Raw genomic sequence first — 26,918 nt, 5'->3', positions numbered from 1 at the left:
GGAAAAATAAATATGAAATCACATAAGTATCAGAAATATTAATGCTTATATTACGCTGTACAAACTGAACTTTTCGAGATTAACAGCTGCAGGGCCAAGGAAAATGAGACCTTAGAAAGGTATCAAATAATACAAGGCAGATATCCCATTATATTTATTACTATACTGAAGGGAAAACTGCTAGCAAAGTAACAAAGCAGGCTCCCTGTAGCCTTTGGTTTGTTTATGCCAGCATTCTTCCTCAGCCTTATCTCTAGAAGAAGTGAAGGGAGCTGCAGTAGTCCACCTCACAGTAAAGACTCAGTTCTACATACTTCTGTTGTGATGAAATGTCTCTTGATGAGTATCCAAACTAGCTAGCCCAGGAATTTGATAAAGGCTAACTGGCTGTTATTATACTTACGAAACTAAACCAACCTAGTTTTAACATTGAACATTTGGGAAAAGTTACCCTATACTTTATCCAATCTTATTTTCCATAACTTAAATTATCTTAAAATAACAAATCTGTGTTTACTTTAATCTTTAAAAAGTGAGTGCCATGAACAGAATATTATCAAAGATTAGAATTATCAAAAGACTAGACAATACTTTAAACAGTCAATGGGAAATGATAACATTAGTTTTTAAAACTTAACAAATGTCAAAAATATCATCTGAGGACGAGATTAAGTGGGCCGCTCTGAATGGTGAAAATCAATAATAAATGTATTCTACAGGGACACGCCACAAAAAAAAGTCTTTTCCAAGAACATTCTAAGAAACTGGAGATAACCTAGAGGAGTGTTTGACAAAGTGAGATGTGGACCACTGCCTTAGAATCACTTGGAGTTCTCTTCAAAGACACTGATTGCTAGGGTCTCCTGCAGATCTATGCATATCAGAATATCTGGGGTGAAAATGCCAAACTGAACTTTGAATCATCACCTCATGATTTTGAGTCCTATGCCAATTTAAGAACCACTACTCTAGAAGTAACAGAGCTAAACGCCTAGTATGCGATTTACAGAATTTCAATTATAACTAGTGTTGTTAAACATTTGTGGGCATGGTTAATTCTATGCTAACAACTGGTAAACATCACCTAACTTCTGCAAGGAGATTTTGTTTTTAATATTATAGAAAGTAATTTCATATTCACTATGTCATCTCATCACAATAGTATAGGAGGGTCAGAAATATTTATTGACAGGCAAATATACAAGTAATCATGCAAACATCTTATATATTTGGCAATTAAATTTTGTTTCTCCTTAGAGGTTTACATAAGAGAAGTATAAATTAAAAAAGAATTAGACAGGATGGAGGTGAAAGACATTGATAATTACTGATGAGAATGAAATTCCCAAGAATGATTAAAAGGTGTTCTGGTTAGCCAATTCCAATGTGGGAGGGAGGTGTTTCCACACTATCAACAAGCTATGCTCTGGACACCAGTTGTACAGGTGTACTACAGTTCAACTCAATTCTGACACTATCTATCCGGAGATAGCATTAGATTCCACAGGTAAGGAACTCAGTCCCACAAGACAGCCCCTGACTGCAGAAGCCAATCACAAGCCCAGGTTGTCGTCTGTGCTTCTGACTGACCAAATACAAACTGAAAGTTCCAATGACTCCCTCCAACTCAGGATGCCAGTTGGAAAGTCCAGGTTGTTACCTGCACTTCTGACCAACGGGCCATAAATCGAGGTTCCCACAACCCCCTCCTTGGGTGTGACTAACTTGCTAAAGCATAAAGCAGCTCAGAGAACTCAGGAAACCTGTTTACTCGCTTGATTACTGGTTTATTACAAAGGGTATTAAAGGATATGAATCAACAGCCCAATGAAGAGATACATAGGGCGAGGTACTGAACAAAAGAGCTTCTGTCCTCCTGGAGTTTGGGGCTGGCAAACGAAAGCATTCTGGTTCACCAACCTGGAAGCTCTCTAAACCTCTCCTCTTTGGTTTGGTTTTACTTTTTCCTGAGGAAGAATGGCCCTGAGCTAACATCTGTTGCCAACCTTCCTCTTTTTTTGCTTGAGGAAGATTATCCCTGAGCTAACATCTGTGCCAATCTTCCTCTGCTTTATGTGTGGGTTGCCACCACAGCATGGCTGAAGAGTGGTGTAGATCTGTGCCTGGGATCCAAACCCATGCACCTGGGCCGCCAAAGAGGAGCATGCCAAACCCAACCAGTATGCCAGAGAGCCGGCCCCCTCTTTGGGTTTTTAGGGAGTCTTCATTACATAGGCATGACTGATTAAATCACTGGCAACTGATTCAACCTCCAGTCCTTCTCCCCTCCCCTGAGGTCAGTGGGACTGAAAGTTCCAACCTTCTAATCACATGGCTGGTTCCTCTGGCAATCAGCCCCCATCCTAAGGTGTTATCCAAAAGTCACCTAATTAACATAAACCCAGCCATGGTGGAAAAGGGTGGTGGAAAGGGGCTTCTTATGAATAACAGGACACCCATTTCACTTTTATGGCTCTGAAGCAATTTCAGGAAATGAGAACAAGAGACCAAATATTATGACAAAAGATGTTCCCATAGCTCTTATCCCTCAGGACATTCCAAGGGTTTTGGAAGCTGTGAGCCAAGGAACAGTGGACAAAGACCAAGTATATATGAGAAACATATTTTGGTCATCTGAATGACCAAATGTATATTTCTCATAAATCAAAATATCACAATGATAATGCAGAAAGAAGGGCAGAAAAGAGAACAGTAGTTCCTGAGGCTAGGGAAGAGACATAAATGAAAAAACAAAGATTCACATATTAATCAGAATTATTTTACATGATCTTAAATTTGAGTCTTTACTCAAAGTCTTCACAATCAACACTGAGAAGACCTTCAGGTGAGACAGACTTTATATACTGGGGTCTAAGATACTAGAAAAAATAGAAGTATCTTCTGACCCTAGACTGGTCTTTTTTCTAGGAAAAAATATGATTACCCTGTCATATTTCATCATCCTAATATTTACCATTTATTGATCACTTATCATATGTGAGACACTAGTGCTTCTACATGCATTTTCCTACTTCTTAGGTAGGTACTATTACCCTAATTTATAAACAAAGTCTTAGAAAATTAAATACCTTATCCACAGCTACATAAGTAATCGGCCACAAAGTTGGGATGTGAACCCAGATATGCTGTCTTCCCAATGTGTGCTCTTAATACAACATTCTGAGAGGCAACACAACATGGATTCCGATTTTCCCAGTAAGAATCTGGACACAGCACAACTCAGTGGTAGAAAGAACAGTGGCCCAAGATTCAGAAACCCAGATTTTAGTCTACCATCTGCCACCTTGATTACTGATTAGTTTACCTCTCCAGATCTAAATTTTCCCACCAATACGACAGGATTAAACTACATCACTAAGACGCCACCCTCCTAAATTGTGAAGGAAAAATTTTAATGTGAATATGGTATGGCAACCTAAATAGAAGGGAATTCACATTTTCGCCAGGAACTGAGTAAAAGGTATAGTGCACACCATTACCTCAAGTCCACACCAAACTTGGCTAGAAACGTCTTATCAACACCATGGATGAGGTAACTGAGGCTCAAAGAGGTGAAGTAAATTTGTTTAGGGGCCGGCCTGGTGGCGCAGCAGTTAAGTTCGCATGTTCTGCTTCGGCGGCCCAGGGTTCGCCAGTTTGGATCCCAGGTGCGGACATGGCACTGCTTGGCAAGCCATGCTGTGGTAGGTGTCCCACATATAAATCGGAGGAAGATGGGCACAGATGTTAGCTCAGGGCCAGTCTTCCTCAGCAAAAAAAAAAGACGAGGATTGGCAGCAGATGTTAGCTCAGGGCTAATCTTCCTCAAAAAAAAAAATTGTCTATAATCACACTGTCAGTATATGACAGAGCTAGAGTTTGAATCAAGGCCTATTTGGTAGGCTCTTTCCTCTATTCTACATGCCTCCTGAAAAGAATCTTATTTAGAATTTCCATCATCCTTCTACCTCTGAAAAATCCCTGTACCTACTTCATACAATCAGTCAAGATAAGCACGGATTAAAGCTTATGGAGGCAAACAGAACAACACTTACACCTTTCTCCCTATTTTTAATGAAATAATTAGGGGCAGGAATGGCTTAACTAGTTTATGAAAGGAATGAAAAGAAGTAGATTGTTCTTCATACCCATGCTAACGCCCAGAGTCTTATGGTTCTTTGGCCATACAAACTGATTCCTGGACTAATGCACTTAGTGAGATAACTCAGGGTTATAAAAATGAAAATGGAGTTTTTCATACTGTATATCTGATGCCGAGTACATTTTTGGACACTCACTGAATTATAGGACATTTGAGTGCTGAGGTGTGTAAATTGAGCGACAGTATCTTGAAAAAGGGCACTTGATGATCCTTCTTTCCAGGAATCAGTTTGTATGGCCAAGGAAGCATAAGACTCTGAGCGTTAGCGTGGGTATGAAGAACAATCTACTTCTTTTCATTCCTTTCATAAAGTAACACATCTAAACGCAACTCAGCACCTATGTACGCTAAATGCTACTAGTATTAGCAGTAATTATTCTCTAATAGTGATAAAACAACTATACTTTAATCCAGAAAAGAACCACCACAAGAAAGAAAAAAATAAGTTACACTGGTCCTATTACTTCAAGGATTATGAAAAAGTCATCACATCACTTTATTTAATAATCATGACAATGTTCTGTGCTGGTAATTAATATTTATCGAGTGTTTATGGTATCTCAGGTGCTTTGCCTTTTAGGGAAACTATCTCATTTGTTCTTCATAACAATTCATTAAATCTATCTAAGACCTCAGGCGGGCAAGAATTTCCTCATATCACAGGTGGAGCAGCTAAGACAGGCGAACGTTAGAAAGTGGAGGACCCAGGAATAAAAATCAGTCAGGTGACTCCAGAGCCAGCAAAACTCTTGGAAACTATACTTTGGTGCCTTGGAGAATAAGCACCATTCCCATTTTAGAGACGGAAATGAAGAAGAGATTTAGTCTCTTATGCAGTGTAAAGTGAACAAGTGAAAATTCAGCACTCAGATCCTGAGTTAATGTTCTGACTTAATCCAGTGCATTTCCCATTACATTATATAGTCTCTTTAATATTAAAACCTTACATTTGTATACCACTTCCTATTTTACAAACTATCGCGTTAACATTTTGTAACCACCCTGAGCAGGATTCCTAATTTACAGATCATGTAGGGAGTGTTCACAACAGGCTGGAAAATTAGATTCTACATATTTGGAGAACTGGAATTTAAATTATGCTCTGAGCACTTGCTCAATCCAACTTAAAATTCCAACAATGAAAATGAAAGTGGCTTCTATGCTTGAGAGGCAGGAGTCAATTTCAATCCTATTACGTTACTATCTTTGATCTTAGCATATTTTAAACAACACATCCTGAAGCAATTATGTTTTCATTTGCATTACAGTTTTTGTATTTTATCTCACTTTCGAGTATTTGAGTTCCTTGTTTGTAGGGAGGAGGGTCTTAGCCTACCTTGCATGCAGTAGTCACTCAGCAAATGATCAAAAACCATAGTGAATACACCGGGTAGACAGTGGGGAAACGATGAATACCTTGTGTTAGCCCTCGATAATGTACAGAGAGTTGATGTTCACTGCTCGGGTGCCCCGTGCACTACCGTCCCAGCCACACGTAACTCTTCGGTTCCGGAATAAATGTAATCTAATAAATGAAACATAACTGAAGGCGCCCCAGTAAATCAGAGAACAGAAAGAAATGTGGCAAGAGGGAGAAGTAAAATGAAGTATCAACTAGGGCCTGGAACAGGTAGGGTACGAGGGTGACAGGGGTAAGGGACGCCCAGGGCTGGGCCGTTCCCCAGTCAAAGGAGGGGGCGCGGGTTTGTGGAGAAAATGACGTGTCTCCTCGGACCAGCAACCGCAGCGGAGGTCGGTCCCGGCACTACCCGCACCCCGACCCGGCCAAAGCGAGTCACTCACCCCAAAGACAGGCGACGAAAGGCCGCCCCCAGGGCCGCCGACTTTCGATTCCTCACTGTTTGGAAACGGACCGAAAACAAATCAGGTCGCCAGGGGTCACCACGGGCTTCCGGTTTCCTCGAAGACACCGCCGCTTCCCCAGCGAAGGCAGCAGCTCCCGGAACGCCGTGGAGGGACTCCCATTTCTTTGGCCTCGGCTGCGCCACAGCAGGCGCGGCCCGGCCCGTGGGCTGAGGCCCAGGAGGTTCTGGAAGGAGGGGCAAGCCGACGCAGGAGGGGCCGAGCCGCCGCCGGAGAAGGCCCGTTACCCAGCAACACGCGCGCGAGGCCCCGGCCGGCCGACGCCGGTCTCGTCAGCGCCTGCACGGGCCGGCGGCCGCGCCGCGCGCCGCGGAAGGGAAGCGCTGTCGAGGGGGGCGGTGGAAGGGAGGACGAGCAGCGCACGGCCCGAAAACAGGCTTCCGTTGTCCGCAGGCTCGGCGCCAGGGCAGCGCGAGCAAACCGGAAGTCAGGCCAGAAGGAGCCGGGAGGGCGTTCGCGAAGCCGGTCCTTTGCGAGGGAAGGGGGAGGGGAAGGTGGGCGCGGCGTACTACGTGTCCCGTGAGTCTCCGCGGCGGGACGGGGCGGGGCCGTGGCGACGCGAGGAGGCAGAGGCGGAGCCCGAGTTGGGTAAGAGCGTTGGGTTGGGCGGACGGCCTGCTTCAGGGCTGTAGTCGGGCGTGTCCTTTTCTGTCAGCGTCCGCTTGGGGGTCCCCGAGTGTCTGTGGTGTGCGTCGGCGCCGCTTGGTAGCACCCTTATGGTTGTATAGCGGTGTCGCCTCGCTGCGGCTGGGAGCTGGGAAACCCGTAACGGTTCACGCGTGGGGGAGGGGTGCCGCTTAACCCCCTGTGGGGTTTGTGTTCTGGGCGCTGCTGGGAACCCTCGGGCGAGCTTGTGAAACACAAAAATTGCTTCGAGACCCGTAGTTCTTCAGCAGTCTGCCTTTTTAAAAATTGTGAAGTTTATGGAAGTTAAGGCAAAGTCTTGGGATTTGGGAACTTTTCCGGCTGCCCTCGAGTTACTACTCTTGGTTATTTGTAGATGATGGTGACAGTCCTGAGCTGTGAAGTAACGAGTAGTTGAATTCGTTACCATCTTTAGAGGTCGCAACCAGATGGAGCCCCTCAAGCTCTAGGGCAGTTTCTGGTTAAACGAATAAAGAAGAAAATGATACGTTTAGAGAATTTATCCTCGCTAGCCGCCGGTTAGCAACAGTGATGCCTGTCGCCACCCCCTCACGTTGTATTTTGTCAACTGAGGGCTTAAATACTAAGTCGGTATTCTGTTGGAAGCTGTTTTTGAATCGCGTTCTAATTTATCCGCCCACCTGTCAGCTCATTAAAGGATGGATTCAGCTCTAGGATTTACTTTAAAATGTATTATTGTTGTTAAGCTTCTCTTTCTGGTTTAGGTTTAAGTGAAAATTCACAGCTGTTGTGAACAAAGACCACACCTTAAACTTAGAAGAATTTTAAAAATCTGTATTACTGTAATCGTTTAGAAAGTACTGTTCGCGTTGATTTATTGGGCTGGGGCATGGAAGAGAGCACTGTTTTTAATATTTTGAACAAGAGTCAGTCTTTAATTTTTTTGACTGCCTCGGTAACGCGCTCTACAAATTTAAAAGCAAACCACTCAGCGGTATGTTTTGGCTAGTAGAGGAGTTTTGGAGAATGTTAACAAATTCGGTTGAGGCACCCAAAATCATCAGAAATAAAATGATAATTTGATTTCCAATTTGTAGATAATAGAAATGTTTTCTGTTTTTGAGCCGTCGTTCCCAATTTAGAATAATTTAAGACGTTAAAAAAGAAGGGATATTCATTTTTATCTTTTCTGTCTCAGTAAATAAGGAGAAATACTCAGCTCAGTATTTTAAAGTTTACCTGATGAGTCTATTTTTGTTTTAAAATATACTCCTCACTATTGCAATTATGAAAAAAGTGGGTCGTCTTAACAAAATTATTTGCTTGCCCAGAATGCATAAACCTGTCAATTTAGTCAAGTAAAACATCTTAAATTTTGGAGTGGGGGAGGAGTGATACCCCTGGTAGGTTATGATAAAATATAATCCAGATATTCACTACGTTAACATGGAAATTGTCACTTTCTATCCACTTACATGCATCAGCTTTAATTAATTTTAGCAAGTAAAATAAATTATTTAAGAAAACTCACAGTTTAGTTATAAGAGTGTGTTAAGCTTTTATTGCAATCTTGCTGCAAAGGAAAAGACCTCTGATAAGTCGATTAAAAGGTACAGTATTGGTGGGGACATTTGTGGGAAAAGAAAATGGTTAGAGAATCACTAAACTAGATAACAGAAAAGAATTTTTGGGTCACTAGACTCTTAAACTAATAGTCAACTGGTTAGGTAAGTGAAGGGTTTTCCAGAGCAACTCTTAATTCCATTAAAGGTTATTGGAAGATTGCTTAGGCGTTTTTTTCAGGAATGTTCATTTCATCCCAAGAGAGAGTTGTGAATTACAGTCATCCAAAAAATTCTGTCCCAGGCCAGGTTTGAGACAATTTTTTTTAAATCATTATTACATTTTCTGTAACTACAAATGCAGTCTGAATTTTTCAAACCAGTCTACTGCTTTAAAAATATGTACTTGTTACAGAATGGCAATTTTGGACTGAATTGAACACTTGACACAAAGCGGTTTAAGTGTCATGTTTACAGGTGGTTGTAAATAAAAAATAGATGGATATCACAGGAGCTTCTTCCCTACGTTTTCCCACATCCTCCCTCCCCCTTGCCAAGTTCCTGATGTTTTCCTTCTAGGACAGGGCTCCTGAGGGATATAATACTGGCCTTGGCTAGGTTTCACTGGCGTAGGTTGGATTTCAAAGCAATATCTGCGCGAACACTACGGGCCCTGGCACAACTCTTGACTGTGGCTCACCCTGCTTCTCTTATTTTTAGTCAATCATGCAGTTTTAGAGCTGCTTCAAATCTTATTTTTGTTTAATTAGGCAGTATGTAAAAACAAAGAAAAAAACGTATTTTTTTTTAAAAAATGAGAGCTATGTATTTTTGAGTTGTGATGAATATATACAGTTAGAGGAAACAGTAAGAATATACCTTTTGAGGAAAATTTTTAAAGCAGATTTCTGGTTAGTGATTTAAAGTCTATATTAATTTAATTTGGTTAAAATCATACCATCCTAAGGATCATGTTTTCTGTTTCTTTGTCCTGTATTCTGTGAGTACTGTGCTCTGTGGTAGACCCTTGATAAGTGTGGCTCTTCAGTGTCAGACTTAAGATGTCAGAACCTTTGAGTTGAAATAGCAGTATCTGTCTTTTCATATTAATATTAGCTTCAATGTCATTTCATCAGTATTGTTTTGAAAGCATTCTTCCTCTCTTCTCCCCTGCATATCACATGTCCAGGTTAAAAGCTCTAGGGTAAGAGAATGATTTTAGTGGTAGAGATTGAGAACAGATTCAAAAATACTACCAAAAATGAAAAATCTGGTATCTGGGCATATATAGTCTCTGTTCCCTCTTTTCTCCCATACCTCATCACACACGTACACCCCCAAAACACACACAGATACACACACAGAAAGTTGTGAACTACTTAATCAAAGTTCATGACTTCTGTTACACTGTGTATGTTCAAATACATATTGTGTCCTGAAGCAGTAGTCTTCAAACTAGGCAATACATATCCCTAACCCTTAGCCTTGGCTTTCCAGGGGGTTATGTAAACGACAGTTTAAGGATATTAATTTTCAGGTTGTCAACTTAACGTAATTGCAATTGTTTTCTTCCCTAAAATTAATCTGCCTCAGAGTGTGCCTTAACCAGACCCCCTTTTCCCTTTCCTCTTTGATAATTGTTCTTCCCTCATTCTACAAATAAAGCAATATCTTTCATCTGACCTAAATCTTGTTTAGAAAGTGAATGATTCTAATGACTGGGTATCCAATTCTTTTGCAAGAAAGGTGATTTCCAATGACTTTCAAAAATATTGCAGAAGGACTTAATTGAATTGTCAGCTGATTGTTAAAAATCAATTTTGAGGGGCTGGCCCCGTGGCCGAGTGGTTAAGTTCGCGCGCTCCGCTGCAGGCAGCCCAGTGTTTCGTCGGTTCGAATCCTGGGCGCGAACATGGCACTGCTCGTCAGACCACGCTGAGGCAGCGTCCCACATGCCACAACTAGAGGAACCCACAACGAAGAATACACAACTATGTACCGGGGGGCTTTGGGGAGAAAAAGGAAAAAATAAAATAAAATAAAATAAAATCTTAAAAAAAAAAAAATCATTTTTGATGCCATACTCCATGTGACTTTTGGTACATAGTTTAGTAATTCAAAAGAATGATTATTGATATAACCAGAAATCCTCTACTCCCAAATTATTTGGAATAGAAGAATACAAAACATAAGAATAGAATTAACCTGAGTCCTGTTTCTTTCTAGCAATAAGTAATATACATCCTGGATACATGACCTAAATGGGAGTCGGGGGGAAGGCCCTATCCATTTCTTTATGAGATACGTCTCCAATAAAAGCTGACTTTTAATATTTTATAATGATTATAATTTGTAATATGTTTATTTGATCAGTAGTGTTCTAGTAATTTAATGATAACACAATACTAATGAAAATTTTTAGAACTTATGTTCTCAGGAATTTTAAAATATACTTTTTTGTTGCAGGGAAATGTGATAAGATGATCAACTTAAAATATTTTCAAGAACTAAAATATGTTGGGATAAGCTTATGTGGGCGAAGTGAGATAAAAATATGAATTCAAGGAGAAAAGGAGTCATTATCAAGTTCCTAACTGAAAAAAGAGCTGCTTCATGTGCTTTTCAAATGAATGGATGGTAGTGGATATCAAATTACTATGGCATTGACATAATTTATAAAAGAGATACGAGCTACTGTCTGTAGCACCTGGCTTTGTCCTGGACATAACAATGTGTTTCATAAGAACTTTTTGACTTGAAATGCGTTGCAGTCAATAGGAATTAGCTTCTGACAGAGCTTTCAGTTTTTAAAAAAATAAAACATGAGTGTCATAATTGTATGCAAGTAACTAAATGCAGTGATTTTTTTGGGGGAACATATGAAGCTAAAGAAAAATTTAATAGTCCTAGAAAGCTTTTGATGAGAAGTAGGGAGAAGAAACATGAGAACAGCTAACAGGAGAACAGCAGCAGAGAACCCAGGATGGGGTTGGTAGATTGTACAGAGAAAGAAAAAAGATCCAGTAGAGGAAATCCTATAATTTTTTACTAAATGAAGAGCACTCCTCCTCTGAGGCTTGACAGTTGTGTTACCACATAGAAAGCACGATCTACTCACCACAAGACAAAAGCCAGTCGTCAAGAGGCAAGATGGTGACAGAGAAAGGGCATTTTATTACAGCTTGCTGGCAAGAGGGAAGATGGCCAACTAATGTCCAAAAGAACCATCTTAAGTGGGGCACAGAGTCTTGAAGCAGTTATATAGGCCAGTGGATGACGGGAGAGGTTAGGAATGTTGACCTTCTGGTGTTACAGACTGGCAGTTGCCACACCAGATCTTTCAGTTTTCATTGATGATGGCTATCAACATAGACTCTGTTTGAGGGCTCATCACATTCCTAAGGAACTCAAAAGAACAAAGTTATCATCTTATCGCAGCTGGGAGGTATATGCACTAGCAGGGACCATAAAATCTACAGAACAGGTGGCTCTCCTGGAGTGTGCAAATCCAGCTGGGTTAGTCAGTCAGAGGTCATTCAAAGTTACAACATAGTCTCTTTTCTACAATATGGCTTCCCTTCTGTCAACCTTGCGTTGAACTGATCTCAGTTATACTCTTGCTATATGGGATATGAATTCATTCATTTGTTCAATATTTAACAAGTATTTATTTAGCACCTACCATGTGCCAGACATTGTTTTAGGCACTGAGATGCAACAGGCAAAATGGCTTCAGTCATGTAGATAAAGACTCATGTGAAATTTAACAACATGACAAATTTCCTGACATTAATTTTTTCATGACACTTTCTGTAGGTGCTTATGAAGAAAATGAACTTAGTTTTTCCTATTTAAAATGGCAAGAGAGGAAGAAATAATTCTATTTTGAGACTTTCACATCTATACTGTAAAAACCAAGAAGACAAAGTCAGCTTTTCAAAGGAAAAATGTTTTATAAAACTACCAAATAAACAACAATGAAAGGATGATATTAAACTTCAGTAAGATCTGTACAAAGAAATTAGGTTTTTCAAATAGACTAACAAAGGAGAGGAAAAATTTCCAAACTCTGCACAACTCACACAACATAAAAGTGAAATCATTGATTTTGTAATAGTTAGAAAATTAAAGACATAATTTCCTGGTGTAGATTTTTTAATTGTTTATGAATAGTCAGTTCTTGGAACTCCAAAAACAAAAAGACATGTTTTTTTTTAATTCACTGACATTATTTTATTAATCATTTTCTCTTGACAGTCATTTTATGTCAATCCCTTTTGGCATTAATAATTCCTCCCTCTCATAGTGTAGCCAATCTGTTCACCTGATTTTATAGACTCTACCCCTTAGCTATCTGTCAGATGCTGTTGTATAGTCCCTATGGTGCCAAAGTTTCTTATCTGTACTATTATAATAGTTTCCTCTAATTAGTTTTTCCTTTTTTCTGGCTTCCAAATCATCCTTCATATGGCTATCTAAATGATATTTTACCATTGCATTTCTCCCCCTAAACTCCTGAAATGACTCTTTAGCATGTTTTAAGACACCCTTCTTAATCTGGTTCAGCCTATTCTTCCACCAGCTCCTATAAACACTGCCAACTCAGGCACTGAAATTGAATATCTTTACTCATTAAAAAGTTTTCATTCAGTTGACCCTGATTTTATAATATTTACTTTCTTAGATTATCATCAACATTTTTTAAAAATTGAAAAATTCTCAGAGAATTGGGAACCCTAGAAAATTCTTCAACATCAGTTTGAGAATTATGGCTCTACTTTTCACGTTTGTCCTAAAATGACATCGTGTTTAGAAGAGGATCGTATATCTCCAGATAATGGATATTGTCAGACTACATTGAGTCATATTTTTCTTTTATGTTATTAGTCATAATTTTGTTTTTGAATATGTGCCGGGAAGGTATTATCACTATTTCAACACTAAGCATTACCTATTAGAAATCAAAGCTGTATGTTCCCTTTGTGCCTGAAATACAGAGGTTTCTCTCCAAAGATCATCTTAAACGAGCATCAAAATTCTCAATTGTTTTCCTAACTCTTCCTAATGAATTGCATTGCTACTTGTATATTATGAGCAGAAGTGGTAAGAGAAGTTCTTAATCACATCCCACCCATCCTTTGTCTGAATAATCCGAATTTTCAGTTTGAATAAGTGTTTCTTTTGTTTCCCTAACACAACAGTTTGATATAGTTATTATCTCAAATCAGTTAATATGTTGCAAATACCTGTATTAGATAAGAAAGAACCTTAGAGATAAGGCAGAACTATAACTACCTGGAAATATTTATCTGTACATTGAAAAAATCATTGATATGTTGAGCATAGTAACTGAGGTATTGCTCAAAACTAAAAGAGTTTTAGAAGCCAGATTGTCCTTTAGTTTTATTATTTTTCATTTTGATTTTTAGTACTGTTTAGATGAAAATGGAAATGAAATGACCAGATCTATACCAAATCTTCTTGTGTTTTAAGTTGGAAATTAATTAGCAACAGAAATATGGTTTAAATTGTCAATAACATTTGCCTTCATGAAAAATGTAATTTTTTGACATTGAGTATTTCATTCACTAAGTTTGAATATTTACTCTTACTGTTTGGGGCAATATTTTTTTATAAAGATATGAAACATGGTATAAAGAGCCTAAGAGAATGAAAAGTTTTTGTCTCTGCAACTAGGCGGAGGACAACAGTGCTTTTTCAGATAGAGCAAACTCACTTAAAAATATGCAAAAGGGTATCTTTAATTTAGGGGGGAAAATAATGGCTTGAGTTGAGGAAAAGAGGAAAGGCCTAGGGAAAAATTTTGTACATCTTGATACTAAGTGAATTACCAGAATATTCTATAATCCTCATTTTCTAAAAAAGCAATAACAGTCTTTGAAAGATTATAAATGACTTTTACAAAAACTGTGAGAGATTTATTCACTTTTTTCAGAAGAGAAGTAGGGCAACAAGGAACTTGTCAACTGTAAGATAGAGCATTAGGCAAATTTACATGATGTGTTTATGAAATATTCTTTTAGTTAATAGATGATTAGAGAAAGTGTACTTTTTCTTTACACAAGCCAGATTACATCAGTCCCAAGTCTCCTTTTTGCTGAAAAAATAATGTATAAATGTTATGTTTTCACTGAGGAAGATTAGCCCTGAGCTAACATTTGTGCCAGTCTTCCTCTACTTTATATGTGGGTTACTGCCACAGCATGGCTGGCAAGTGGTGTAGGTCTGCACCCAGCATCCACACCTGTGAGTCCAGGCCACGAGTGTGTGCGGAAGCTAACTGCTACGCAACAGGGCCGGCCCCAATAAAAATTTTAAACATTGATTATAATATATAATCTTGTTAATCAGTAATAACTTTGGTCACTTCCCCTAATGGTGTTTTAATAAAAAATTTTAGGAAAAATAGATTTAATTGACATTCATTTTATGTCTTTGCACACTGTAGGATGATATGTTTAACACCAAATATATCAATATTACATTAAATGTACACAGACTGCTCAAAACAAAGACCATCAAGGGCCGGCCCAGTGGTGTAGTGGTTAAGTTTGCATGCTCTGCTTCAGCGGCCCAGGGTTCACAGGTTTGGATTCCAGGTGTGGACCTAGCACCACTCATCAAGCCATGCAGTAACAGCATTCCACATATAAAATAGAGGAAGATTGGCACAGATGTTAGGTCAGTGAAAATCTTCCTCAAGCAAAAAGAGGAAGATTGGCAACAGATGTTAGCTCACAGCCATTCCTCACCAAAAAAAGGGAAAAGAAAATTGGATAAACTGGGAAAAACCTTTAGCTTGTTTCTTTCCACGGTAAGATTTCCAACCTATCCCAATTTTCAGCATGTCATGTTTACTTTGCAAATTTAAATGTGATGTGTTGAAGAAGCATGCTCTTGGTTTTGCATTATGCAATTTAAAATTACTTCAATTTTCACATTCTCATTTTGAAACTTTTTAGTGATGAATTTCTTTTCTTAGTATTTGTGTAGAGATTCTTCAAACAGTAATTCTGTAATTAACTCACTAGAACCCAGAGTAAGAAAGTTATCAGTATTTATTATAATTATGACATTTCTAAAATGATGAAAATAAGTGACAATGTATAAATCATTCTGAATGACAAGTTGAAATTCTCTAATTAGATTAGCTTGAGATTCTATTTTTGTGTCTTGTGATTTAAAGGATGGTCAACTTAATTGAAGACTCTTCTTCCACATCATTAGTGGAACAAAATTTTACCTTTAAGCAAATCAACTGTGTGACTTCCATGACAATATAGTTTAGATAAACGTAAGTTGAGAATGGGAACATGTAAGGAGAAATAATTAAGCTAGTCTGAAATTGATAGTCTCCTTGTTCAACCTACAGATATAATTTTAATCCATTTATAACACTATTGCATTTGGGAGATGGTCTGAAGAACTTAATTAATCTTATTGGATCTGTTGTTTTATTCTTACAAGTTTCAATATATTGAATAAACTGGGATACTCGCAGCCATCCAATATAGACCTAAAGCATATAGATTGATTACTAAGGTTTGAAGTTGGCATTTAGCACAATTTATCAGATTTCTAATTATTTAACTTTTTCCTTAAAAATTTTAAAGCAGAAGAATATACTTGCCACAAAAGATACCAGCCTTTAAATATGCCAGTAAGCTGTTTCTTTCCATTCTACTTTGATTTCTGATTTTGGATAAAACCCATCAGTTATCTTTATTATTAAAACAAAAAAAGAAAAGAAAATATTTATTAAGCATCTTGGAGCATTTTTTAAGTTAGAAGCTATGTAGGAGTATCTGCATAAACTAGTTCCTGAATAATAAAAATAAATTATAATTTTGCACAGATAATAGGCTCTTAATACATTTCTGTTGAATCATTAAGTATAATCTAAGGTTGACATATAGGCACAAATTTGTTAATTAGGTAAATGAACACTGAATGTTAAATTTACATCACAGAGAAGATTAAGGATAAGTGCATTTTAAAGTTTAGAGCAAACTATTTGTTAAGTTAAGCACTTGAGAAAAATCATGAAGGAAAGGCAAAATAGAGCGCTCTCATTGTGCATTAGTTTCTGCATATTTTAATTTTCTTATCTAACTACAAATATAACTCAAAAGCAGTCTAGAAAGGAAATCAAACATTTATTATATGTCTTTGGCCCACTAGGCACTGAAATGGATTTTCTCGTATGCTGTTTAATTTCATCATTAAATCTATCTTATGAATTAAGTATTATTAACATGTCAAATGATAAAATGATGTTCAGATCATTTAAGTGACTTGCCTTAATTTAAAAATCTCACAGGAAATGGAGCCAGAATTAAAATCCAGAGCTATGGATGATGTTCAACTGATATTCACAGCCATTCTGGTTATTAAATATTTTGAATATTAACACTGCCTAGGCCAGCCTAACTCTGAAGTTCATATTATTTCCATTATCTCATAATATTATAAATGTTCATTCAATGCTTCTTTTTGGAAAGTACTCTTTAAATGCTAGGGATACAGTGGTTAACAGGATAGATACAATCCTTGCCCTAAGTGGATTTTTCTTGTCTTGTAGAGGACTTCATTAAATAAACTATAACACAATGTGTTCAGTGATATGTAGAGGGGGTAGAGACTGCTGGGGTCACATAGTAGGAGCATAGACTCCTACTTAGCATTTTTCAGATTGGCGTAGACACCACCTCCTCAGTAGCTTGACACCCGCTACCTGAAAGTCTCAGTCAGATGTGCCCCATATGCTTCCATAGCATTCTATAATTGTCTCATAATAGTACTTAACATTAGTTGAGGAGAGGGATCTTGTCTTTGTCTCTGCTCATAGCAGACCCTCAAGAAGTATTTCAAGATAAAGAAAATAAAATCTATTTCTGAAACTGCAGCAAATAAGTGAGAGAGCAGTTTTAGAGAAGCTTTTAAGTATTGAGATAAGTGATGGAGATTTCCTTGTAAAATAGGAGGAAAGTTTACTTTTTGAGATTGTGGAAGACATCTGAAATTTATAAAGGTTTAGAATAATCACTGTGAGAATGCGAGAGGAAAGAGAGAATACATAAAAAGGATGGCCTTAAAGATGTGCTAAGGACTCATCTGAGGTTGGAGTCTGAATTTGTAGTGGTACCCTCAGGCAACTTAATTTCCTCCAAGAATCAGTGGCTCAGGTGGGAGAGATCAGATACCAAGCCCCTGTATTTGTTAGGAATGCTTTTGGCCTCAAGTAGTTGGAAAGACAAGAAACAGTGGTTTAAATAAGTAAGAGTTTATTTTCTCACGTATCTGGAAGAGCAGAAGGATAGATAGAATGAGGGTAAGATTCCCAAAGTAAAAAGAACAGTTCTCAGAATGTTACGATGAGTTCTTCCCTTAATATCAACAATTGGAAATTGTTTATCTTTGTGTTTTTTCTGAAATCTTCTTTTGTACAATAAATACTATTTACATTAAAATTCATCATTGAAGTAAAAGTTTAGAAGGAAAATATCTGTTCTGTTTCCAAAACATTTTTTGTTTTATGCTGAATGTTGTTAACACCACACAACACTTGAACATCATTAAGGAAACCAGGACATGAAAAGAAATATCTCAATAAAGCTGTTAAAGCAAAAGAAATGAAGAGGAAAATGGAAATTCCCCCCCCCAAACATAGCAAGACTTAAAGAATAGAAAAATTGGACCATTTCTAGCACAATATATCAAGAAGTTTCTTAGAAAGTGGCTTTGTGGTTTTAGGGGTGGGGAGGGTTAGGTGAATTGTAATGGATTAGGCCTAATCTTCTCCTAATCAAAAATATTAAGTAAGTCAAGTCTACTTTTTTTAAACCAGGCTCCTTCTCCTCAACCACCTTCATAATATATATCTCATAACTTGTTCTGATCCCACAACACTTTACAGCTTGCTCTTTGCATTTCTGTCCTCCTCATTCACACAAACTACTCAAAAAGTTACCTGATATTCTTTTCTCCATTTCCTTACTTCATAATTACACTTCATCATACTCCAGTCAGAATTTCATCCCCACCACTAACCTAACATTGCTCTCAAATCTTCAATGACTTTATATTTAAATCCAGTGTCAACTTCTCTCCTCGTTACGGAAATTCTAAGCAACATCTAACACAATTAACCATTACGTCTTTCTGGAAACATAGATGTCACTAACTTTGATCCAGTTACTTAGGCTGAAAACTTAGTAGTTAATCTTGATCCCTACCTTTCCCTTGTTCCCTACATGAGTCAGTCCTACCTATTCTACCTCTAAAACATATACGGAATCATTCCACTTTTCTTCAGGGTCCTGTTTCTACCCAAGGCCAAAACATCTCTTTCCTCAAATCTGTTCTTTACATTGTCATACAGTGTATTTTTAAAATATATTGATCTATACCGTATATACAAAAAATGCAAAGATTATAGATGAGCAACTCACAGATTATCACAAAGTAAAGACATTTGTGTAACCACATTCAGGGTAAGGATGAATCTCTTCCTCTCATTCCCAGCACAGTTGTCAGGACCCTAGAAGAACATTTCCAGCCCCCAAGAAGCTGCCTCATGGCCTGTCTCAATCACTTTACCTCTCACTCAAAACCAACTACTTATCCTAACCTTTAACACCACAAATTAGCTCCACGTGTCTTAAAACTTTATGTAAATGGGGTCATATATATTCTTTTTCGTCTGGCTTCTTTCATTCAGTATGTTTCTGAAGTTCACTCAAGTTGTGTGCAGCAGGAATTTTGTTCACTTTTATTGCTATATAGTATTCCACTGTATGAGTATACCACATTTCATTTTTCTGTTTTACAGTTTATAGATAATTTGAGTTGTGTACAGTTTTTGGCTATGAATATTCTTGTGCATATCTATTGAGATAGATATAGATAGTAGATACAGATATTTATGTCATTTATATACCTGGAAGTGAGTAAGTTCAAATTTAGTAGATAATGAAAAGCAGATTTGCTAATGGTCATACCAATTGGCAACCCAACCAAGCTGTGTATGAGAGTTCTAGCTTGTTTATATCCTTGCTAACACTTGGCATTGTCAGTCTATTTAACAGTGGCTTTGCTGCTAAGTGTATAGTGGTATCTCGTAGCTTTAAGTTGCATTTCCTTCAGAACTCTTTAAGTTTGAAGACCTTTTTCTATTTATTGGTTATTTGGAGCACCTCTTTTGTGAAGTAATTGTTCAAGACTCTTGGCTATTTTTCTTTTGAGTTCTCTGACTTTTTTGTTTTTTGTTTTTTGGGTTTTCTTTTTTCTTTTCTTTTCTTTTCTTTCTTTCTTTTGTTTTTGCTGAGGAAGATTCACCCTGAGCTAAATATCTGTTGGCAATCCTCCTCTTTTTTTGCTTGAGGAAGATTAGCTCTGAGCTAACATCTGTGCCAGTCTTCCTCCACTTTATATGTGGATCACCACCACAGCATGGCTGACAAGTGGTGTAGGTCCATGCCCAGGATCTGAACCCGAGAACCTTGATTGCCAAAGCAGAGCATATGAACTCAACCATGGTACCATGGGGCCAGCCCACTGATTTTTTTCTAATTGATAGTAGATCTAGACAGGAGTCATCCCTGCACTTATTACCTGTCACACTGGCCTGATTTTTATCCTTCAAATAGGCCAAAATTTTTCTCTTTTCAAGGCTTTTTATGGGCTTTGTCTTCAATTTTCAAGTCTCAGCTCAAATGTCATCTTTCTATATAAACCTTCTTTGACTATCTCCTCCCTTCCCCCAACATAGACGTCTTCATATTATATCCTCCTGTTTATTTCTCTTTAGTATTTATCAACATCTGAAATTATCTTGTTTATTTATTGGTTTGCTTATATATACTGTCTACTTCCCCTCTTACTGGAATGTAACTCATGCTTGCTATATCTGTTTCCCTAGCACCTAGAACTTTTGTGTGGCACATGAGAGGTACACAATAAAATCTGTTGGAAAAAAATGAATAAATGAGTGAATAAGGGAACAAAGTAAGGCCTAGTTTGAGATATTGCCCGTATTGATTTATTTACAGAAGACCAGATACCTTTTTTCCCCCTGAAGCAATGTATGTTTTTATAGATTAATGGCAATTTTCTTGAACTAGGCATATTGCCTGATACTTTTTACATAGGTCGTAATTACATTACTAAGGATTAAGATTATTGAACCGCTAATGATCTTCATTTTCCGAAGTAACTCTAAAATCAGCCATTATTGGTATATTTCCTGATGCAGCTTTACAATTCTAAAATTTACAAGTCCATAAAACATTTTTACAATTTAAGTTTTGCAACAAGAAGTTACAATTTAGCAAAATAAATTGTCTGGTACTTTGGGTACACAAGTGTTTAAGACTTAAACAGAGACAATGCAGGTTGAAATTACTTTTATTGAAAATTTATGGAGTTTGGTGGTTTATTTGGAAACTTGTTTTCATATTAAAATATTTCTTTAGAATTTTGAATAATTGATTTTAATTGAAGGTCTGATATATAAGCTATAGTTATAAACAACCTGTGTGGAAAAATAATATTAAATCTGATAAATTAATATTATTCAAAATTTTCTGCAGCTAGTTACCACTTTGATATATGTAGATCTGATATCAAATATGGTTTTTTTAAATGTTTATCTTATCAAGGATAGATAAGGTTATCTTGCTAAAATATTTTTGAAAAATAATTTTTATATAATGTTAGTTTTGTCCTTTTACATTAATATTAGCCCTTTGAATTTATTTCCTATATTTATTTATAAATCATAATATTGAAAATGTAATCTTTTGTTATATTTATTAAAAACACATATATTCTTGCAGTCTATTCTCATTATTCATAGAAGTTATGTTCTATTAGGTCATTGTGAGGATTGAATTAGCAAATTCTGAATCATTGCTCCTAGAGGAGATACAGAGTTAGGTTCCTGTGAGCCTCTGGTTGCAACAATTTTCATTAATCAGTCAATACATAAGTTTGTTTTATGTGTGTTTCTGTTTAAAGACACCTTATTTAATATATATTGTTGATTCATTAACATTGAACTCATAGTCAACAGCACTGTAACTCTTGCCTGAACAAAGTTTATCCAACACAGAATTTTCTTCTTAAGGCACATCACAGCCTTCTTGAGCTTAAGAATGTTAGACAATACTTTAGCCCTATGCTTGGGGGCCATTTTAAACACTAAAATCACCAACAAAAAGCACAGTAATTGGAAACATGTAGCACTAAATAGGCTACGAAATGGACGCTTGTTTATAGTATGACTGCTGAAACAAGAAGGCAGAGCATTGCCTTACAAAAGCACAGCAAATATTGATATTGGATGTTACAAATAATTTATAGTGAATAGGCAAAATTGCAAATATGGAGTCTGTGAATAGTGAGAGTTGACTGTATAGTTATATAAAACAATATAATTTTTAAATTTCCAATATAAAAACTTTAGAAAATAGCAGAGGAAACATTTCTTCATCTTACCACCGAAAGATTTTTATTTTATATATTTTCTTCCAATTTTTGTCTCTTGTGTAGATATTTTCAAATGTTGCATGGACACCTACTTTTTTCGTCTTCCACCCCAATTTACCTCTGGAAAACCCTCCTCTTCCATCTATGTATTTTGGATGGGGCTGTCTCTACTGCTTGCTCCAGGGATGGGTGTGTGACCTATCCCTAAAAATTAGCACGTGATATTCATCGGCTACAGTCACTGGTATCAGGATAGACATATATTCACTTAGAGCCAGTGTGGTGCCATGAGATTGTTGCTGGACTGCTGGAGAAGAGACACTTGCTCTTTCATACTGAACTTGAACTTGCTGCCACCATCTTTCACATGGAACCTAATTGAACCTAATGTAGAAGGAGGCAGAACAGACTAAGAGAAACCAGATCCTGATAAAATCATTTAGTCCTGCATTAATTAATTTATTTTTATAAAAATTCTGTATATTTAAAATGTATAATAAGATGTTTTGATACACATATACATTTTGAAATGATTACTACAGTCAAGCTAATTAACACATCCATCACCTCACATAGTTACCTTTTTTGTGTGTGGTGAGAACACTTAAGATTTACTTTCAGTAAATTTCAAGTATACAACGCAATATACTTAAGTTATAGTCAGCATGCTGTATATTAGATCTCTAGAACTTATTCATCCTACGTACCTGAAACTTTGTACCCTTTGATTAATATATCCCCATTTCCAACTCCCACTCCTGGTAATCACCATTATGTCAGCTTCTGTGTTTTTGACTTTTTTCAAATTTAGCGAGATTATACAGTATTTTTCTTTCTGTGTCTGACTTATTTCATTTAGCATCATGCCCTCCAGGTCCATCAATATCGTCACAAGTGGAAGGATTTCTTTCTTTTTAAAGGGTGAATAATATTGCAGTGTATATATGTGTATAGCACAGTTTCTTTATCCATTCATCCATCGATGGACACTTAGGTTGTTTCCATATCTTGGCTGTTGTGAATAATGCTGCATTTAACATCAGAATGCAGGTACTTCTTTGAGATAGTGATTTTATTTCCTTGGATAAATACCCAGAAGTGGGATTGTTGGATCATATGAACTTCTATTTATCTATTTTTTTTGAAGAGCCTTCATACTGTTTCCAAAATGGCAGTACCAGTGTACGTTCCTACCAACAGTGTACAAGGATGTCTCTTTTCTCCACGTCTTCACCAACACTTGTTCTCTTTTTAACTTTTTTGATAATAGCCATCCTAACAGGTGTGAGGTAATATCTCATTTTGGTTTTAATTTGCATTTCCCTGATGATTAGTGTCATTGAGGATTTTTTCATATACTTGCTGCCCATTTGTACATCTTCTTTGGAAAAATGTCTATTCTGGTCCTTTGCCCATTTCTTTTTTTTTTTTTTTTCCTGAGGAAGATTGGCCCTGAGCTAACATCTGTGCCAGTCTTCCTCCACTTTATGTGTGGGTCACCACTACGGTGTGGTTGATGAGTGGTGTAGATCCACGCCCAGAATGCAAACCTGGGCCACCAAAGCAGAGTGCACCAAACTTAACCACTATGCCAGGGGGCCAGCCCCTTTACCCATTTCTTGATTGGGTTACTTGTTTTTTTGCTTTTGAGTTCTAGGAATTCCTTATATATTTTGGATATTAACCCCTGATCAAATATATGGTTTAAAATGTTTTCTCCCATTCCATAGGTTGCCTTTTCACTCTATTGATTGTTTCCTTTGCTGTGCAGAAACTTTTTAGTTTGATGTAGTTCTACTTGTCTATTTTTGGTTTTGTTGCCTGTACTTTTGGTTTCGTATCAGTGAAATTGTTGCCAAGACCAATGTCATGAAGCTTTCCTTGTGTTTTCTTCTAGTAGTTTTAGTTTCAAGTGTTACATTTAAGCCTTTAATCCATTTCGAGTTGATTTTTTAAAATATTTTCCTTTCTTTTTATTGAGGTAAAATGTATCTAACAGAGACTTTACCGTTTTAACCTTTTTTTAATTGAGTTCATAATAGTTTACATCACTGTGAATTTCAGTTGTACATTATTTCTTACCTATCCCCATATAAGTGCTTCCCTTCACCCCCTGTGACCACCCACCAACCCTCTTCCCCTGGTAACCACTGAACTGTTCTCTTTGTCCATGTGTTTATTTATCCTCCACATGTTAGTGAATCGTATGGTGTTTGTCTTTCTCAGTCTGGCTTATTTCACTTAACATAATATCCTCCAGGTCCATCCGTGTTGTTGCAAATGCGATGATTTTGTCTTTTTTATGGCTGAGTAGTATTCTATTGTATATATATATCCCACATCTTCATTCAATCATTGGTTGATAGGCACTTGGATTGCTTCCATGTCTTGACTATTGTGAATAGTGCTGCAATGAACGTAAGGGTACATAGGTCACTTTGGATTGTTGATTTCAAGTTGCTTGGATAAATACCCAGTAGTGGGATAGCTGGGTCATATGGTATTATTATTTTTAGTTTTTTGGGGACTCTCCCTACTGTTTTCCATAGTGACTGCAGCAGTTTGCAGTTCTCACCTGTAGTGTATGAGGTTTCCCTTTTCTCCACATCCTCTCCAACATTTGTTATTTTTAGTCTTAGTGATTATAGCCATTTTAACAGTTGTAAGGTAGTATCTTAGTGTTTGATTTGCATTTCCCTGATGATCAGTGATGTTGAACATCTTTTCATGTGCTTATTGGCCATCTGTGTATCTTCTTTGGAAAAATGTCTGCTCTATCTTCTTCCCATTTTTTGATCGGGCTGTTTATTTTTTTGTTGTTCAGTTGTGTGAGTTCTTTATATATTTTGGAGATTAACCCCTTGTCAGATAAATGATTTGCTAATATTGTGTCCCAATGGTGGGTTGTCTTTTTGTTTTGATCCTGGTTTCCTTTGCCTTGGGGAAGTTCTTTAGTCTGATGAAGTCCCACTTATTTATTTTTTCTTTTGTTTCCTTAGTCTGAGAAGACATGGCATTCGAAAAGATCCTTTTAAGTTTCCATGTCAAAGAGTGTACTACCTATATTTTCTTCTAGAAGTTTTATGGTTTCAGGTCTTATCTTCAAGTCTTTGATCCACTTTGAGTTTATTTTTGTGTATGGTGTGAGATAATGGTCTACTTTCATTCTTTTGCAAGTGGTTGTCCAGATTTCCCAGCACCATTTAGTGAAGAAGACCATGCCTTTCTCCTTTGTGGGTTCTTGGCACCTTTGTTGAAGATTAGCTGTCTGCAGATGTGCAGTTTTGTTTCTGGGCTTTTAGTTCTGTTCCATTAATCTGTGTGCCTGTTTTTGTACCAGTACCAAGCTGTTTTGATTACTATGGCTTTGTAGTACACGTTCAAGTCAGGGGTTGTGATGCTTCCAGCTTTGTTCTTTTTTCTCAGGATTGCTTTAGCTCTTTGGGGTCTTTGGTTGCCTCATACAAATTTTAGGATTCTTTGTTCTATTTCTGTGAAGAAAGTCATTGGGATTCTGATTGGAATTGCGCTGAATCTGTAGATTGATTTGGGTAGTATGGACATTTTAACTATGTTTATTCTTCCGATCCATGTGAATGGAATCCATTTATGTCATCATCTATTTCTTTCAATAATGTCTTATAGTTTTCATTGTATAAGTCCTTCATCTCCTTGGTTAAATTTATTCCTAGATATTTTATTCTTTTTGTCGCAATTGTAAGTGGGATTGTATTCTTGAGTTCTCTTTCTCCAAGTTCGTTATTAGAGTATAGAAATGCAACTGACTTTTGTAAGTTGATTTTGTATCCTGCAACTTTACTGTTATTGTTGATTATTTCGAATAGTTTTCTGATGTATTCTTTAGGATTGTCTATATATAAGGTCATGTCATCTGCAAACAGCAAGAGTTTCACTTTTTCATTTCCTATTTGGATTCCTTTTATTCCTTTCTCTTGCCTGATTGGTCTGGCCAAAACCTCCAGTACTATGTTAAATAAGAGTGTTGATAGTGGGCATCCTTGTCTTGTTCCTGTTCTCAGAGGCATGGTGTTCAGTTTTTCCCCATTGAGTATGATGTTGGCTGTGGGTTTGTCATATATGGCCTTTATTATGTTGAGGTAATTTCCTTCTATCCACATTTTATTACGAGTTTTTATCATAAATCACTATTGGATCTTGTCAAATGCTTTCTCTGCATCTGTTTAGATGTCATGTGGTTTTTGTTCCGCATGTTGTTAATGTGGTGTATCACAGTGATTGATTTACAGATTTTTTTTTTTTTTTGAGGGAGATCAGCCCTGAGCTAACTGCCGCCAATCCTCCTCTTTTTGCTGAGGAAGACTGGCCTTGAGCCAACATCCATGCCCATCTTCTTCTACTTTATATGTAGGACACCTACCACAGCATGGCATGCCAAGTGGTGCCATGTCCGCACCCGGGATCCAAACCGGTGAACCCCGGGCCAAAGAAGCAGAATGTGCACACTTAACCACTGTGCCACCGGGCCAGCCCCTGATTTACAGATTTGAACCATTCCTGTGTTCCTGGTATAAATCCCACTTGATCATGATGTATGATTTTTTTAATGTTTTGCTGTATTTGGGTTGCCAAAATTGTGTTGAGGATTTTTGCATCTATGTTCACCAGTGATATTGGCCTGTAGTTTTCCTTTTTTGTGTTGTCCTTATCAGGCTTTGGTATGAGAGTGTTGTTGGCCTTGTAGAATGTGTGAGGAAGCATTCTGTCTTCCCTAATTTTTTAAAATAGCTTGAGAAAGATAGGTACTAAATCCTCTTTGAAAGTTTGGTCAGATTCTCCAGGGAAGCCATCTGGTCCTGGACTCTTATTTTTTGGGATGATTTTGATTACTGTTTCAATCTCTTTACTTGTGATTGGTTTATTCAGATTATCTGTTTCTTCTTGATTCAGCTTTGGGGAATTGTAAGAGTCTAAGAATTTATCTGTTTGTTCTAGAGTGTCCATTTTGTTGGCATATAGCTTTTTGTATTATTCCTTATAATCCTTTGTATTTCTGTGGTATCTGTTGTAATTTCTCCTCTTTCATTTCTGATTTTATTTATCTGAGCTTTCTCTCTTCTTTCTTTGTAATCTGACTAGGAGTTTATCAATTTTCTTTATCTTCTCAAAGAATTAGATCTTTGTTTCATTGATCCTTTCTACTGCCTTTTTTGTTT

At 37.2% G+C, this 26,918-nt stretch overlaps 2 protein-coding genes across 14 annotated transcripts in view; one reads left to right on the top strand and one right to left on the bottom strand.

Moving 5' to 3' along the window:
• Positions 1-6,629, bottom strand: part of AZI2 (5-azacytidine induced 2) — a 28,555-nt gene extending 21,926 nt beyond the window's left edge. For 2 of the 3 annotated variants that reach the window (XM_014840932.3, XM_014840934.3), the window contains exon 1: positions 5,966-6,629. The gene's annotated coding sequence lies outside the window, so the exon portion shown is untranslated. Of the gene's footprint in view, positions 1-5,578; positions 5,688-5,965 lie in introns of all 3 variants that reach the window. The other variant, XM_044754280.2, reaches the window with a different exon arrangement.
• RBMS3 (RNA binding motif single stranded interacting protein 3) overlaps positions 6,496-26,918 on the top strand; it is a 1,423,334-nt gene continuing 1,402,911 nt past the window's right edge. For 10 of the 11 annotated variants that reach the window (XM_070492730.1, XM_070492739.1, XM_070492735.1 and 7 more), the window contains exon 1: positions 6,529-6,634. The gene's annotated coding sequence lies outside the window, so the exon portion shown is untranslated. Of the gene's footprint in view, positions 6,635-26,918 lie in introns of all 11 variants that reach the window. The other variant, XM_070492733.1, reaches the window with a different exon arrangement.

The sequence above is a fragment of the Equus asinus genome, chromosome 21 (assembly GCF_041296235.1).
Source record: "Equus asinus isolate D_3611 breed Donkey chromosome 21, EquAss-T2T_v2, whole genome shotgun sequence".
NCBI lineage: Eukaryota > Metazoa > Chordata > Mammalia > Perissodactyla > Equidae > Equus > Equus asinus.
This window is presented reverse-complemented; position numbering and strand designations above follow the sequence as displayed.